Below are 18,478 nucleotides of genomic sequence, written 5' to 3'. Positions count from 1 at the left end.
TCTCCTTGTGATCGGCTGTGCGAATGGATTCTTCGTTAATCCATCGCACAGCAACGTTCCGCTTTGTACCCGTACGTCGCGCCTGCGCATTGAGGTGCATACGCATGCGCAGTAGTGACCTGATCGCTGCGCTTCGAAAAACGGCAGCGTGCGATCAGGTCGGAATGACCCCCATTGTACGAAGGCGCTGCAGACCCCTTGTAGCGCCATATAAATAAAGAAAAATTTAAATAATTTTAAGAATGGCTCATAACGTCCGTATTGGGGCACATCTTGTGGAATTTCTTATAGCGCACCCCAGTGTTGTCTAAAAATAAATATATAAAAAAAAAAAAAAAACGTTTTATTTTTGTAAACTTTCCCCCCCCCCCTCAGTTTTGTTTTCATTTTTCGAATGCTGCCAAATTTGCTGTCGGAGTGTTTTGAGTTTAAGTGTTGCTGGTACTCGGTTGCGGCGTGGGATGCTGGCAGACTGGCAGACCAAGCCGCCGGGCACACTGGCATACCACAGCGGGCCATCTAACAGGCGGCATTCCCTTTAGACAATGTCTGGGAGGAGGCTGGGGAAAACTTGCTGAAATGTCATCCTCTTCTTCTCCCCCAGCAGCTGCACAGACCCCTCATGAATAGGGGGAGGGAGAGAGGGTCTTTCAGCAACCCCACAAAAAAACACTGGGGGAGGGTCCAGTCCTCCATGCTCTGTCTGAGCATCAGCCCAAAAATGTAACTTTTCCCACCTCTAATCCTTCATGTGGGTTGTTTGCAATTACCCGAAAACTATCCTCCTCAGAGCTTGGGGCGAAGCCACCACTTTTAATTTGGTCCTCTGGCTGGAATCTGACTTGTGTGTGTGTTTTGGTACAAGCCTCCCACCCCACAGTACCTCCTGCCCAGCAGTCCCATCCCCCTCTCGGAGGGGAGGCTCCTAAGCAGCCAAAGAAGGGATTGTTTTAGAGAGCAGTCATCCAAAAAGAGGCGCAGACCCAAATGCACAAATCCCAGGAACAGAACATGCTCAGCGACTTTGTGCAACACTCCTGCATCTGAGCCACCCCGAAATCTACATCCCCCAGAACTTTCCACCTCTCCCCATAGTGCTGAGGTGGAGGAATTTCTGCTCTGTCCCTGGTAAGTCTGAACTTTCTTCTACTCTCTGCCAAACTTTCCTGCTGTGGCTGGGATCTCCTCCTGCCTCTGTCCCGCCTGCTTACCTGTGCTCTGGGATCACCTGGATCATTGTCACAGAGGGACACCCCTGGGTCACCGAGAAACTGGTCTCCCAAAATGTATCAGAGGCTCCGGCTCTTGGGATCGGTGTGTTCCACAGAGTCTAGCAGCCCGGGCCTAGTCTGTTGTCCTGTGCATTCCCTGTGGTTACTGAATGTTCCAAGCTTTCCGCAGTCAGGGAACATCCTAATTATGTCCTGGAAGTCCGATATGAATCCCAAACGCCTCTGCTAAACTTTGTATCACGTCCCCCCCTCATTGTAATTTCCCACATGTTGCATTATGTATAGTAATAATTGTAGTAATATTGTTTACCATGGTGCATTTAGTGTATACCGTATAGAGAAACATACTGCATTACTATGTGATAGGGGCTTAGTTCTACAAGGGGCCAAATACAGTTTCGGAGATGTCAGATAGTTCTGTCGATAGAATAGTCCGGTGACTCGGGTGATGTCATCTGTGTGTATTATACATCAGTGTTTACATGTGTCCGAAATGTCTTATATTACTCATGGGATCATTGTTACGCTGCAATGGTTACCTAATAGCAAAACAAACCCATTGCATTGTGTGTGCCCGTGTTTTACACTATTTGTTCACGTTTTATATTAAGTAAAAGGTAAAGAAATGTGACAATTGCTGTTGTGTGTACTGCGGTGAATGCAGCCCTGCAAGCAGCATTACTATTATTCCGTAATAGAATTACTCCTGTCTGACAGACTGACCATCATGTACGTCTCTGTCAGACTGACCATCGTGTACGTCTCTGTCAGACTGACCATCATGTAAGTCTCTGTCAGACAGACTGACCATCATGTACGTCTCTGTCAGACAGACTGACCATCATGTACGTCTCTGTCAGACTGACCATCATGTACGTCTCTGTCAGACAGACTGACCATCATGTACGTCTCTGTCAGACAGACTGACCATCACGTACGTCTCTGTCAGACTGACCATCGTGTACGTCTCTGTCAGACTGACCATCATGTAAGTCTCTGTCAGACAGACTGACCATCATGTACGTCTCTGTCAGACAGACTGACCATCATGTACGTCTCTGTCAGACAGACTGACCATCACGTACGTCTCTGTCAGACTGACCATCGTGTACGTCTCTGTCAGACTGACCATCATGTAAGTCTCTGTCAGACAGACTGACCATCATGTACGTCTCTGTCAGACAGACTGACCATCGTGTAAGTCTCTGTCAGACTGACCATCGTGTAAGTCTCTGTCAGACAGACTGACCATCATGTAAGTCTCTGTCAGACTGACCATCACGTAAGTCTCTGTCAGACTGACCATCATGTACGTCTCTGTCAGACTGACCATCGTGTACATCTCTGTCAGACTGACCATCGTGTACATCTCTGTCAGACTGACCATCATGTAAGTCTCTGTCAGACTGACCATCGTGTACATCTCTGTCAGACTGACCATCGTGTACATCTCTGTCAGACAGACTGACCATCATGTAAGTCTCTGTCAGACTGACCATCATGTACGTCTCTGTCAGACTGACCATCATGTACGTCTCTGTCAGACTGACCATCATGTAAGTCTCTGTCAGACTGACCATCATGTACGTCTCTGTCAGACTGACCATCATGTACGTCTTTGTCAGACTGACCATCATGTACGTCTCTGTCAGACTGACCATCACGTATCACGTACGTCTCTGTCAGACTGACCATCATGTACGTCTCTGTCAGACTGACCATCGTGTAAGTCTCTGTCAGACTGACCATCGTGTAAGTCTCTGTCAGACTGACCATCATGTAAGTCTCTGTCAGACTGACCATCATGTACGTCTCTGTCAGACTGACCATCGTGTACATCTCTGTCAGACTGACCATCGTGTACATCTCTGTCAGACTGACCATCATGTAAGTCTCTGTCAGACTGACCATCGTGTACATCTCTGTCAGACTGACCATCGTGTACATCTCTGTCAGACAGACTGACCATCATGTAAGTCTCTGTCAGACTGACCATCATGTACGTCTCTGTCAGACTGACCATCATGTAAGTCTCTGTCAGACTGACCATCATGTACGTCTCTGTCAGACTGACCATCATGTACGTCTTTGTCAGACTGACCATCATGTACGTCTCTGTCAGACTGACCATCACGTATCACGTACGTCTCTGTCAGACTGACCATCATGTACGTCTCTGTCAGACTGACCATCATGTACGTCTCTGTCAGACTGACCATCATGTACGTCTCTGTCAGACTGACCATCACGTACGTCTCTGTCAGACAGACTGACCATCATGTAAGTCTGTCAGACTGACCATCATGTAAACTGTAGACAGAGTATGTGAGATTGCACAGTATACATATATATATATATATACTGTGTGTGTATGTGTGTGTATATATATATATATATATGTGTGTGTGTGTGTGTGTGTGTGTGTGTGTGTGTGTGTGTGTGTGTGTATTTATATATATATATATACAGGTTGAGTATCCCTTATCCAAAATGCTTAGGACCAGAGGTATTTTGGATATCGGATTTTTCCGTATTTTGGAATAATTAGATACCATAATGAGATCTTATGATGATGGGACCTAAATCTAAGCACATAATGCATTTATGTTACATATACACCCTAAACACACAGCCTGAAGGTAATTTTAGCCAATATTTTTTATAACTTTGTGCATTAAACAAAGTGTGTGTACATTCACACATTTCATTTATGTTTCATATACACCTTATATACACAGCCTGAAGGTCATTTAATACAATATTATTAATAACTTTGTGTATTAAACAAAGTTTGTGTACATTGAGCCATCAAAAAACAAAGGTTTCACTATCTCACTCTCACTCAAAAAAGTCCGTATTTCGGAATATTCCGTATTTCGGAATATTTGGATATGGGATACTCAACCTGTGTATATATATATATATAAAATCTCTGACTAAAGTCTGTACTATCGCTGACTATTGTTGTTGATGATATTCTTTTATTATATCAGTGCGATAAAAGTAAAGTATTTAATCACTTCAGTATGAGAGCTGCCCGCATGGAGGAAATGACATTATCTAAGTGAGAATAATTACACAGTGAGACAGCCCAGGTAACTTTCTGTGTGTGATATGTTACTTTACACTATTAGTAGTAAATGTGAGCAGTGTTTGCAGGGAGTTCTGTACTGGGACATTCTGCTTCTCTGGCTGCAGGACCGTCCAATGTCAGGTAAATAACCTGTATGATACTATATGTATACTGCTGATAGTGCTACAATTATGTGCTGCGGACGCAGGCAATGCTATATGTTGTTCAGTCTACAGTAGGTCTGATTGTTGTTGAAATATATATATATATATATCTATCTGTAGTCTGTGTATGCGTAATAATGGCCATTTCGTGTGTTTTAAAAGTGTTTTTTGCTTTATCACATTTTCAACTTTTGGTTTTAGGTCACTTGATAGCAGTATGTTTTTTAGTCTTGGGGTGACGTGCACCCCACATTGTACACGAGCACTGAGTCTGTGGGTTTAGTCTGTGACATGAGATTATCTGAGTTCTAAGTAGACAATTTATCGGTAAATAGTTTTTTTGGGTTGTACCTGTGGCAGCTCTGTGTGACAGTAACCCATCGGAGATTATACTGTGCAACCTGGCGTGTATATAATGAGAGCTATTAGTTTAGCAGATTGTGCAGTACGCACTGATTGCTGGGGGGTCCGGTTTGGGGGTCTCCTCTTCCTTATGTTTTGCGGTCCGTTGGGCTAGGCCCGGAAACATCATATTGTATAGATTGCAGGCCTGTGTTCTGTGGGGTCACAGTGCCGGAAATTTAAAGTTCCAAGTTATTCATTGTATTATGGAAATTGGTTAAATCTCAAAGAATTCGGCAACCTGTGGCTCTGTCACTCCTGAGGAACCATAAGTCCCAGCATTCCTGACATTTGGTAGATATCTGGCTTATACAGTACAGGGAGTACTGGATATAAAGCCTTTTGTTTGCACATCATTAACCTTGACAGAAGAGATGAAGTGTGAGATTTGGGCTGTGAACTCTGTATAATAGACGGGAGGGCTATATAATGACCAGGAGTGTTTGTAAGGTCAGATATTATCAGCTGTATGTGCAGAATAAATGCATATTTGTGTTTTTATATAGTGTGTTATGTCCAGCAGTTCTGATGTTTATATGGGGGGGGGGGGGGGGGATGGGTCGTATTGCTGTTAGCGTAGGTTATGGTGGCAAGACGGGGTTAATCTCACGCCAAGTTGCCTATTGTTCCCTCACAAATATAAAATATCCAGTGGTGTTGGCGAGGCGGGCCTGCGCAGTCACACAGAGATCTGCTTCGTGTCAGGTGCGGCTGGTTTATTGGGGAGGGGATGGGGGGGAGGCGAAGGTGTGAGAACACACTACAAAGCCGGCAAGGTGTATTTGTGTGACCGCAGGCCATGGGTTGGGGTTTTATATATGGAAGCTGTAATGAGCTGTAAAACACACGCCAGTTTCTGCCTCCACTCACGTTCTGTAGCCATAGAGGCACCTCAGCAATTACTGCCATGGAATAAGCATCTCCCAGCATGCTTTAGGGTAAACACTTTTTTCTTATTTTGTGTTTGCTGTTGCATCACATATCGACTCCTGAGCAAATTTATAATGAGACTTTGGTCCGGGCATAGCGACGATCGGGAAACATTTTGTAAGGAAACTATGAATGACTTCTGAAGTTGACCCTTCTCCAGTAAACTCTACACTGTAGGGCCAGACTTCTGCGTCGGTGCCACTAGTGGTTTCTACGGTCCAGCATGTGGGGCCAGTATGGAGGACAGAGATTAGACTAATCAGATGCTATGTATAAGTTTATAAAATGCACTTTAGAAATGTTACCTCAACCCTGATTGGTTGCCATGGGCAACTTCTCCAGTGGCTCACTTCACCACTATTTTCACTGCTTCATGAATAGACCCCCTAAGTGATATTGATCCGATCGTGCTGCACCCTCCAGCGACACTGCGGATTAGGACGCATGGTTACTACCCGAGGAATAACTGGTGTCTGTCGGCATCCTAAGGACTATTGCAATACTGCTATATCATTACCCAGAGTCCCCTGCTGTAGACCCTCCATTCTTGTGGCATTTTGTTAATGTTTCCGCTACAAGAATTCATCAGTGCTCATCTGCAAAAGGGTATGTGGTGCGCGTTGTTTGCTGCGATCTAGAGGATGTCAGCCAATCAGGGCTGCCATTTTGCAGGCCGTGTATGAAAAATGACAGGAGCTGGTTGTCTGATACTTTATCTCTCTCTCCACTTTAGTACTTTCCAAGGCTTAGTACTGTACATCTGCCCTTGTGTTTGCAAAAATGTTGGTTAGGGGCTGACTGGTACTTTATCTCTCTCCAAGGCTCTCCCTAGGTACACATGAGGCGATATGTCATTCCAACGCAGATCGGAACGAAACATTGTACACGTTGCATAGTGGGCCTAATTCAGCATGGATTGCAGATGTGCGAAAGATAGCGCATCTACGATCCATTACACTAACCCGAGGGGGGGGGACACACCCAGCACCCACATTCCGGATCCATCACACTTCCCCCCCCCCCCCCCCCCTCCACACAAGTGCTTTGGCACGTTTAGGGGAGCCTACTACCTACGCAGCCTAGCTGCTAACAAAGACGACTACCCGCCATGTTTCAGGTCGCAACGGCTGCACGTGACCCAACGCAGCCGCCGCGGCCCGCGACACAAACAGTCCGGACATGCCTGCATTGTCCGGTCCGCACCCCCACGACAGCCCTTAAACGCCGCCGCGACGCCCACTTCCCGACCAGCAAACCCCTCTGCCTGTCAATCAGGCAGAGGCGTTCGCAGATGTGAGATGCCGTCGCAACTCAGTGTGCGCACGTGCAGTGCGGCTTCTGCGCGTGCCCAAACTTCACGTGGCATCAGCAGGCGGACGCTGCTGAATTGGGCCCGACCGCGCGCTCCCGCTGGTCATTCCCTGGGTCGTCCTGTTAAGCATTTTGCACGTCCCAGTGACCCTAATTTGTACTTAGGGCAAATAGAAATGTAGAAAATAGATAAGTAGCCCCTTACTGACATAACTGGTAATAAAGAAATACTAAACGCAGGATCCATTGCCCCATGAAGGAGTCCTGCTGCTCCTCTGTCCCCCAATGTGTGCTGCTAATATCCAGCCGGAGCCTCCATCGTCGCAGCTTGTGTTATGCATTTTATTATGGTGCCGGATTCCTCGCCCCTTAACTCCTTCGTTTGTGGGAGACTTTCCGCCAGAAGTCAAATGAGGACAGAAGGTTGTTTAACTGTAATGGTGCCGGGGGTGGGGCGTGAGCGGAAGAGGCACATGACGTCTATCTGACTGGAAAGTTTGCGTTTTGTACGTGTTTGTTTTATTTTCCTGTGATTAGCGCTCGGATTGACAGGGGCTAATGCCGGGTTTTGCTTCAGTGTAAAGTAAATGGAGGTGAGAAATATGATAAGGGGAGCAGAGACGTTACAGCAGGTTTCCGTAATCTTTTACCCTCCGGCTCTTGTGAAACGCCTGACAAGTCTCAGCATGCCAAAGATGGCGGCCAGTATTGCTCGCAGCAAGGTGTCCGTGACCGCACAATCAATATTCTGCGCCTAGAGCATCAGTGGGACCTATTGGTTGCACCAGCCGTTGGTATTTGATAACGTTTTAGTTATGGTTTTAGTGCCCAGATTTATCAAGCCTTGGAGAGTGACAACTAGCACGGTGATAAAGTACCGACCAATCAGCTCCTAACTGACATGTTACAGGCTGTGTTTGAAAACAAATGACAGATAGGAGCTGGTTGGTTGGTACTTTGTCACCGTGCATTTTATCACTCTCCAAGGCTTGATAAATCTTGGCCTAGATCTGTCCACTCGTCTCATTTGCATAGAGGGCCTAGTGGCTTTCTAGGCAAATGAGGAGAGGCGGGGATAGCAAACAGCCAGGTTTTAGCTACTCGGTGACAGTTATGTATATAGCGCACACATATTCCGCAGCGCTGTACAGAGAATATATCCGTCCCTGCCCCAGTTGAGCTTACAATCTATATTCCCTATCACATGGACATTAACCTACCAGTACGTTTTTGGATTGTGAGAGAAAATCAGAGCACACGTAGCAAGCCCATGCAAACATGGGGAGAACAAACAAACTCTACACCAATAGAGCCGTCATGGGATTGAGCCCAAAACTTCAGTGCTGTGAGGCAGCGATGCTAGCCGTTACACCACCGTGATGCCCTTCTAAGGAATAGTGGAGGTGTTACCTAGGGTATCCGAACTCCAGGTCGACAGCAAAAAGGTCGACACACCTTAGGTCGACGCACCTTAGGTTGACATGGACAAAAGGTCGACATGGAAAAAGGTCGACATGAGTTTTTCACAATTTTTTTGTTTTTTGGAACCTTTTCATACTTAACGATCCACGTGGACTACGATTGGAACGGTAATCTGTGCCGAGCGAAGCGGTAGCGGAGCAAAGGCACCATGCCAGAAGCATAGCGAGCCATGCGAGGGGACGCAGTGTACTAATTGGGGTTCCCGGTCACTCTACGAAGAAAACGACACCAAATTTAAAAAAAAAAAAACTCATGTCGACCTTTTGTCCATGTCGACCTAAGGTGTGTCGACCAATTGGCGTCGACCTAAGGTGTGTTGACCTTTTTGTTGTCGACCTGGAGTCCCAGACCCGTTACCTAGTACAGTCTAGAAAACGATAGGTTGCTATGGGCAACAATACAACTTTTCCTGTGGTAACTGGAATCTGGTTGCTATGGGCAAAATGTCCACTTTTCCTTTGAGAATGCTAGTCTGGTTGCTGTGGGCAACATGTCCTCTTTTGACAGCCACAATCTGACAGGTTGCCGTGGGCAACACCTCTATCTTTCCTTTTTAGATGTTTTCGTAAATCCTACCCATGTTCAGATTGAGAGGTGTTTTATGTGGCGCAGTTTTATTGCACGCCGGGCACTGATACCGCTGGGTAGAGGTGGCGATATGGGGAGACGGTTTCCTGATGCAGCGGCGTGAAGTGTAATTGTGCTCAGTGCTAATAATGCAATGGGGTAATTTAGTGCGGCCTCCAGCTGTGGCTCATTAGAAGTGTTCGCTGATCCCTGTGCCGTATAAAGGAGGCCATTGTTTTGCAGGCTGAGAAGTGGTTTTATGCTGCTGTTTCATGTCCACTATGCTGTCGCACATAGGATGCCCCATAAATGTAGGGTCCAGGATGGGGCGTCCCATGATGCTCTGCCAGACCCCCTGCCCCCCTTCCCACTTCGTCTGGTCGTTTCGGTGACAGCTTTGGGGTTTTAGAGAGTAATTTACCTCAAGGGCTGAGATGCCACAAACCTTAAGAAAACAAGACCTTGGGTCATTAAAAACATACCCTGGTCACCTGAAACCTCAAACCCCACCACTCAGGAGAAAATATTACGTTACACAAACTCCAGAGGCTTCCAGGCCGTGTAACCCTTTACACGCTGCAGGGAGAGGCGCTCGCTGGGGCTCGGGATCAGATTAATGGGCAGATTTATCAAGGCTTGGAGAGTGATAAATTGCACGGAGATAAAGTACTAACCAATCAGCCCCTAACTGTCATGTTACAGGCTGTGTTTGAAAAATGACAGTTGGGAGCTGATTGGCGGGTGCTCTATCTCCGTGCAATGTATAACTCTCCAAGGCTTGATAAATCTGGGCATTCATTCCCCCCATTCTTGGAAACAAACCACGTATAAGGCCAAATCTAAACCTAGACTGTAATTCATACTCGCCTACTTTTGAAAAAGCATTTCAAGGAGATTGTGAAAGTAACAACTAAAAGCGCGGGCGCATATTGCTACATCTGAGAGGCGTGTCATACAAATCCATATGAAAATGAGCCCCAAAATTAGTAAGATCTACTTGTTGAAGAAAAGACACTGATATGTTTCAGGATTTGTTTGTGTATTGTGTTTTAAAAGAGGTTCCATGGGGGAGATGTACTAAGCCTGAAAAGTGATAAATATCACTGTGATAAAGCACCAGCCAATCGGCTCCTAACTGCCATATTACAGGCTGTGGGCGGGATGTACTAATGTACATCACCGCCTATCGCCTCCCTGCGCCACGATGCTGATCGCATATGTACTAACATATGCGATCAGCATTGCGGAGGACAGCTCTTCCGATAAGAGCTGTCCTCCGCGATGCGCAGCGGCAGCCTGACTTCCGGGATTCGGCCCCAGAAGTCAGTCTGCGCATGCGCGGGGTGACGGGGGCGGCCGCAGGGCATGCTGGGAGGGATCCGATCGGATCCCTCACACAGCGCCGCGGAGAGAAGCCCATAGGCTGTCCTGCCGGCCGGGGGTTAGTACATCAGGAAAATGCGGTAAACAGGGAGTTTACCGCATTTTCCGCTTAGTACATCCCGCCCTGCATTGAAAAATGACAGTTAAGAGCCGATTGGCTGGTACTTTATCACTGTGATATTTATCACTTTTCAGGCTTAGTACATCTGGCCCCATATACTGTAAGTGGCCACAAGAAACCTTATTTAAAATGCATGTAGCCATAGGGATCATTGTGCCTTATAACCAATGCAGGGACATGGCACCGATGATCCCATTTGAATGTTTTTATCTCTGATTTATTTCCCCCACCAAGAATTAAACAGCTACATAATGGGGGAAGGTGTAATCAGGGAGATTGCTGGATATTCAGGGAGTGAGGGAGATTGCTGTTATTTCAGGGAGTCTCCTGCAGAATGAGGGAGGGTAGGCAACTTTGCTGTAATTGCCTTCTGGGCAATACCTGCTATATATCACCGATGTTACCTAGCACTGTCCTCACCCTCCCACAAAGGTTTGCTTTCTCTGTCCAGTTCCTGCAGGGGTCTTGCAGTGCGTTGGAAGCGCAAGTTGCAGTAGGGTGCAAATGTCCAAGCATTAGCTCTGCTTAATGAGAATTGCAAACATTGAAAAGTTTTATTTTAAACGTATGTCAGTGTATGAAGATAATTTTTTTTATTTGCATATGTCTCGTGAAACGCGTGGGCGCTGCCATGTAAGGATTCAGCCTGTCGCATAAAACAGTACCCGCAGCGCCACCTCTAGGCGTGGCAAGGTAGGGGCAGATATATAAATGTGGGAGAACCAGTGTTTATATGTACATTCAGAGGTTAATAGATTTTTTTTTATCCATTTAATAAGAATGTTTAGTTGGCTTCTCACAGGGGGGGCAGCAATTTTCATGTCAAAGTCGCCTGTGGGTTCACTAGGAGCTAGTAACATCACTGAGCCATGTCTTGTGGGAATGAGATGTGTCCCTCTAAAATGTATTCCATAAAGTCTGAGACCCCCAATTCCTGAGACCTGACATGCTGCACCGTTGTACAACCCCGTCCGTTGTATACAGTATTTCCTAACAGGTTTCCTTCTCTCCTTGGCTGACATTACAGAAGTGTTGTCCTATTGATCCCTCCAGACGCGTTCCGGAATGGTGGGACATTGATCGGTTTCTCACTCTCTTCCTGATGTGAAGCTCCGCTTTGTAGTTATTACTCGTTAATAAAGAGATGCTGGGATACTTAACGACCCTGGTATATTGAGCGGGGGAAGTGAATGAGACTATTACAACCTGTCAGTCCTCGCTTGTGTATAAATAACTTGTGAGGATAAAAGGACGCGCTCTTTCCAAGGACATACATACCTACAGTGCGAGTAGCCTTATACAGAGAGTGGCTTCAGTATGACATAAATGTCAAGGCTTTTGGGTAAATGTGAGGAATAGGCGCAGAAGACCTCAGTTGTAACTATAAGCACCTTCCTGTATATAACGGTTTTCTAGATACGTAACCTAATACAGCGTATAGAACATTGGCCCTCATTCCGAGTTGTTCGCTCGCAAGCTGCTTTTAGCAGCATTGCACACGCTAAGCCGCCGCCTACTGGGAGTGAATCTTAGCTTATCAAAATTGCGAACGAAAGATTCGCAATACTGCGAAAAGACTTCTTTGTGCAGTTTCTGAGTAGCTCGAGACTTACTCTGCCAGTGCGATCAGTTCAGTGCTTGTCGTTCCTGGTTTGACGTCACAAACACACCCAGCGTTCGACCAGACACTCCTCCGTTTCTCCAGCCACTCCCGCGTTTTTCCCAGAAACGGTAGCGTTTTTTCACACACTCCCATAAAACGGCCAGTTTCCGCCCAGAAACACCCACTTCCTGTCAATCACATTACGATCACCAGAACGAAGAAAAAACCTTGTAATGCCGTGAGTAAAATACCTAACTGCGGACATTGCGCATTAGCGACTAATCGCTCCGTTGCGAGAAAAAAATAACGAGCGAACAACTCGGAATGACCCCCATTGACCACTATTGCACCTCCGGGGCTTGGCATTTGCAGTCTCGCATCTTTGGCCTGCACAGGTGTGGAACAAATCTGTCACTGACACCTGTTACATAATGCGATGCAGGGGTGTAGGCTGAGGATTGCATATACCTCTCCTCTGAATTTAGAGACCTTGTAGAAAAGATGAGTCCTAGGTTCACTTTGCTAGAGCGCGTGGGTGCACTTTGTTAGAGGGTGTAGGTGACTTTGTTAGAGCGTGCGGGTGCACTTTGTTAGAGGGTGTAGGTGACTTTGTTAGAGCGTGCGGGTGCACTTTGTTAGAAGGTGTAGGTGACTTTGTTAGAGCGTGCGTTGGTGTAGGTGACTTTGCTAGACTGCGCGGGTGCACTTTGTTAGAGGCTGAATTTAGCAAGTAGTTCAACCTTTCAAATAGGACTCTTATTTATTTATTTATTTATTATTATTATTTATTAGCAGTTTCTTATATAGCGCAGCATATTCCGTTGCGCTTTACAATTAGAACAACAATTATAGAACAAAACTGGGCAAAGACAGACAGACAGAGGTAGGAAGGCCCTGCTCGCAAGCTTACAATCTATAGACTCTTCATTAACAGCAAGTCAAAAACAAGTCCTGCAATCCGCTCTGTCGCCATGTTGATGCACACGCCCCACGTTGTTGAACTGTAATAGCCATTGGCTGCATTATAGATCGCAGCCCGTCTGGACTGTTACAGGGTGGGTATTTGTGCTGTTTGTTTTAATATCCCCCTTGTCCACCCTGCACCCTGTTACCGAGTTACCCGGTGTTCCTTGCAGCAGTGTGTTGGCAGTGAGAGCGAACTGCGTTGGCACAGCCGCGGTAATACTAGAATCCCCAAGTGGTTTGGTAACTGGAGAGTCTCTGGGAGTTCAATTAGTCTTCTCCTGCCCAAGTTCCCAGACTTGGCTCTTACGTTGGATGTGAGTCAGAAGAGATTTTTTTTAAACTTGCTCAGTATGAGACGGTCACCCACATCGTACAAATGGATGACCCTTAAATCACCAGCGCGCTTTTACGTGTCGCCATTTTTCACTTTTAACTCCTGATCTGGAAGGTAAGATTTCACCCAATGCCCAAAGCTGGATACACACTATAAGATTATCTGTCTCTTCTGGTTGGAATGAAAATCTGGTAATGGATGGGAGCAAATGACAATTGACCATTTGTTCCCAAACGCTGGAAAACAGACACAAATGGTCGTTCAGACAAATTGTTACATTCGTTTGATTTAACCAATTTATCCAAGCGACCGGTTTTGTCCGTTTTCCGGAATTTCGGAGCAAATGGTTGATTGCAATTTGCTCCTAGACATTACCAGATTTTCTTTCTAACCAGCCAGATTGGACAGATAATCTTATAGTGTGTATCAAGCTTTATTTTATGTTGTGGATATTTTCAGACAACGTTGCTACACTATTACAGTACTAGCCAGCTGCGGGGAATGATTGGACGAGATACCTGTGTTACTGACGTTTTCGGCTGAAGTAAGGATTTCCCTCATATATTGGCATTCCCAGATGGCGTTATATAACCTGAATAGCAGCAACCGTTAAAGTGCTGTAGACAGCAACGGCTTACATTCTACAGTGCCATATTGTAGGGGAGGGGTATTTAATTACATTATCTCCGTTAACCCTTTGCTAATTAGCGGAGATGCTTAAATGATTTAAGTAGAAATTTGCTAGCTGAATAGAGCCATAAGTACTTGGCGTTACCCTTTGTAGTCCTGCAATGGTGCTGACGCCTCACGTGGTGGAATATCCAAACTATGCGTTTCCTTACAGCACGCTCACTGACAGATCTGAAGAACACTCCTTTTGCTTATAATGTATGGCCAAATAAAACATGGCTGGGAGAGAGGGTTTATTCATAAAATGCCATTGTGGTAAAAGCTTGCCACAACTTTTATGATAACTTGGCCACTAGGTGGCAGGGTTCTAAGCCATATGTGTTTAGTTCTGCAATAGGCAGAGGTCTCATTACAGATTGCAGACTGCTACATATTGGTGGTAATTCCGAGTTGTTCGCTCGCTAGCAGTTTTTAGCAGCCATGCAAACGCTATGCCGCCTCCCACTGGGAGTGCATTTTAGCTTAGCAGAAGTGCGAACGAAAGGATCGCAGAGCGCAGTTTTAGAGTAGCTCAAAACCTATTCAGCGCTTGCGATCACTTCAGACTATTCAGTTCCTGTTTTGACGTCACAAACACGCCCTGCGTTTTTCCTGGCACGCCTGCGTTTTTTCAAACACTCCCTGAAAACGGTCAGTTGACACCCAGAAACGCCCTCTTCCTGTCAATCACTCCGCGGTCAGCAGTGCGACTGAAAAGCTCCGCTAGACTTTGTGTGAAACTACAACGTTCGTTGTAATAGTACGACGCGTGCGCATTGAGCCGCATACTCATGCGCAGAACTGCCTTTTTTTGCCTGATCGCTGCACAGCGAACAACAGCAGCTAGCGATCAACTCGGAATGACCCCCATTGTGTCACCCTGCGCGCATCGTTACGTTAATGTAAGTTTGTTTTAGCATTACATAGAAACAGTCTCCGTATACTGTACTCTGTCCCAGCAGAGAGGTTGGCAGTAAAGGGGCAGCCATTGCTATCACTTTTCTGTATTGATGCGGCCAATCGCCAGAAAGAGAGAATAATGGGAGGGATTTTCTGATCCCCCCTCCATCGATGCTCTCCCCGTACGGACACAATGGCTACTTACATCTGAGGATGGTGCTGGCTTTTGGACCCTAGCTAATAATTTCGGAGGTTGGTAAAATTACCCAGATCGCAGTCCCCAATGAGAATAATTGGGGCGGCGGTACGCAAGATGGCCTAACGCAGGCCACATGGCTGAATTCTTAAGTTATCAATATATACAGTCATCATACCCATAGTTCAGCGTATGGGATGGGGAGGAGATGGTGGTACAAGTGAGGAAAGAGGGCCCTGCTCGTTAGAGCTTACAATCTACAGTAGAGGAGCAGACAGACTGGGTGGTGGGGGGAGGCTGAGAGGTTTGATGGGGGGTGACGTTAAGATAACTTATAGCCCCGCTGGAGTGATTCCACAATGTCACTTGCTGGGTAACGCAGGCAGCTGTAGAAATATATACCCCTGAGGCTCTCCGCCATGGTTTGGTGTGGATCTCTGGAGTATCGGTGCGGTGCGGAGCAGAGGGGACGGAGGGCATTCTCATAAATACCTGTTTGCTTATAGGATAACTAGTCTCAGTGATCATTCTAGTGCGGATAGCGGACCGCTGCTGTGTTTTTACGAGGGATTTAAAGGGCTTATATAAAGAGCAATCTACATAATGTGTGAGAGCTTTTTGGGGCCATATCAAGACGGCCCATTGTGGTCGCAAAGCCACTTTCTGAGGTGCGGTCTGTCTGTGATCACAGACACGGGAGATCAAAATGCCACAAAACACATAAATAATTAGAGCACCCTGCAGCAGGTAACCCTTCGTGGTGATGTGTGAAACGTGTGTATTTGTGCTGTGTTAATCCATGTTACTGATATGTCCCAGCTTTCACAGAAGCGTGTTAAGGGATCTGTTTATATGCAATAATCTGCTGCATTTTACCCTTCACTACACTGATCATGAGCTATTTTTTTTTTCTATGTCACTGGTTCTTGGTGAATTAATAATATGCATTCTCAGTGATGTCACAGGTTCCTAGTGACTGGATAGGCTGCATTCTCAGTGATGTCACTGGTTCCTAGTGACTGGATAGGTTGCATTCTCAGTGATGTCACAGGTTCCTAGTGAATGGATAAGCTGCATTCTCAGTGATGTCATTGATTCTTAGTGGCTGGATAAGCTGCGCTCTCGGTGTTGTCACTGGGTACTCGAGACTGGATAGGCCGCAGTCTCAGTGATGTCACTGGCTCCTAGTGACTGGATAGGCTGCACTCTCAGTGATGTCACAGGTTCCTAGTGACTGGATAGGCTGCATTCTCAGTGATGTCACTGGTTCCTAGTGACTAGATAGGCTGCATTCTCAGTGATGTCACAGGTTCCTAGTGACTGGATAGGTTGCATTCTCAGTGATGTCACAGGTTCCTTGTGAATGGATAGGCTGCATTCTCAGTGATGTCATTGATTCTTAGTGGCTGGATAAGCTGCGCTCTCGGTGATGTCACTGGGTACTCGAGACTGGACAGTGATGTCACAGGTTCCTAGTGACCGGATAGGCTGCACTCTCAGTGATGTCGCTGGTTCCTAGTGACCGGATAGGCTGCACTCAGTGATGTCACTGGATACTAGTGACTGGATAGGCTGCACTCTCAGTGATGTCACTGGATACTAGTGACTGGATAGGCTGCACTCTCGGTGATGTCACTGGGTACTAGTGACTGTATAGGCTACACTCTGTGATGTCACTGGGTACTAGTGAATGAATAGGCTGCACTCTCCGTGATGTCACTGGGTACTAGTGAATGAATAGGCTGCACTCTCCGTGATGTCACTGGGTACTAGTGACTGGATAGGCTGCACTCTCAGTGATGTCACTGGGTACTAGTGACTAGATAGGCTGCACTCTCAGTGATGTCACTGGTTCCTAGTGAATGGATAGGCTGCACTCTCAGTGATGTCACTGGTTCCTAGTGACTGGATAGGCTGCACTCTCAGTGATGTCACTGAGTACTAGTGACAGGATAGGCTGCACTGTCAGTGATGTCACTGAGTACTAGTGACAGGATAGGCTGCACTGTCAGTGATGTCACTGGGTACTAGTGAATGAATAGGCTGCACTGTCAGTGATGTCACTGGGTACTAGTGAATGAATAGGCTGCACTGTCAGTGATGTCACTGGGTACTAGTGAATGAATAGGCTGCACTGTCAGTGATGTCACTGGGTACTAGTGAATGAATAGGCTGCACTGTCAGTGATGTCACTGGGTACTAGTGAATGAATAGGCTGCACTCTCAGTGCAAGTTATGAAAACGTGTAAATTCCTTTCTATCAATAGACGGCACCGTAGGCTATTTTCCCTCTTGTGAGTGATGCACATGTAACGAGCTTTGGCCCCAGGGAGATGCAATACACCGTAGTTCCCTGTCACTGTGTACATATCTATTTATTGTGCTAATTAGTGAGTCTGCCTGAAGCTCTTTGGCTCTTCCGTTTGCTCAGTCACACAAAGGGGAAAAGTCAACATTTTATTGGTTTAAAAAGCAGCTTCACTATAGGCAGGGGATTAGCTAGATCCACACAGCCCTTTATGTCATGTGTTATGTTCTGTGTGTTTACATTGGACACCGCAGTAGGTGTGAATCTTCCTGCGACTGATGTGTTACCTGTGTCCTGACTCCGGCAGGTGACAATGAAAATGTACTTACAGCGACACATGGGGACTATAACCTCAAAAAATGCTGCTTTTTTAGATGAGTTATCTTTACTATAGTCTGTTTTACTTTCATGTCAGTACTGCGTTCTTAATATTAAAAATAACTATCAAGTTGCTTACTTCGCACTGCCATATGTTTGTGAATGTCCCTAGTCACTGACTTCAATCAATAACTAATCTACTTTACTAGCACCAATTTGCAACAGAAGAAGCTGGGGGGTGGGGGGCTATAAAATATCGACCATTACAAGAATGCTTTATTTGAGGAATAAAGTAATTAAATTACCCCCCCCCCCCCCCCACCGTCTTTTCATCACGAGAACAGGGACAAATAGTGCATTGGTTTTAAAAGGTTGTCGTTGGCGAGATCCGTCAGATCTTACCACTGATAGAGCATCGTCCTATACATCGAGGGGGGACTATCGCCCATTCACGAATAGACCCTACAGTCACCTGCCCACCGTGTAGCTGATGAACCCGATAGGGGTAGAGAGGGAGGG

At 46.2% G+C, this 18,478-nt stretch overlaps 1 protein-coding gene across 6 annotated transcripts in view; it reads left to right on the top strand.

The window, feature by feature from the left end:
• BOC (BOC cell adhesion associated, oncogene regulated) overlaps positions 1–18,478 on the top strand; it is a 266,459-nt gene that overhangs the window by 183,598 nt on the left and 64,383 nt on the right. For 2 of the 6 annotated variants that reach the window (XM_063956817.1, XM_063956821.1), the window contains exon 1: positions 884–1,128. The exons of 3 other annotated variants lie outside the window; for them this stretch is intronic. The gene's annotated coding sequence lies outside the window, so the exon portion shown is untranslated. Of the gene's footprint in view, positions 1–881; positions 1,129–18,478 lie in introns of those variants that run through there. One more of the 6 variants, XM_063956823.1, reaches the window with a different exon arrangement.

Source organism: Pseudophryne corroboree, chromosome 2, assembly GCF_028390025.1.
Source record: "Pseudophryne corroboree isolate aPseCor3 chromosome 2, aPseCor3.hap2, whole genome shotgun sequence".
Classification (NCBI taxonomy): Eukaryota; Metazoa; Chordata; class Amphibia; order Anura; family Myobatrachidae; genus Pseudophryne; species Pseudophryne corroboree.
This window is presented reverse-complemented; position numbering and strand designations above follow the sequence as displayed.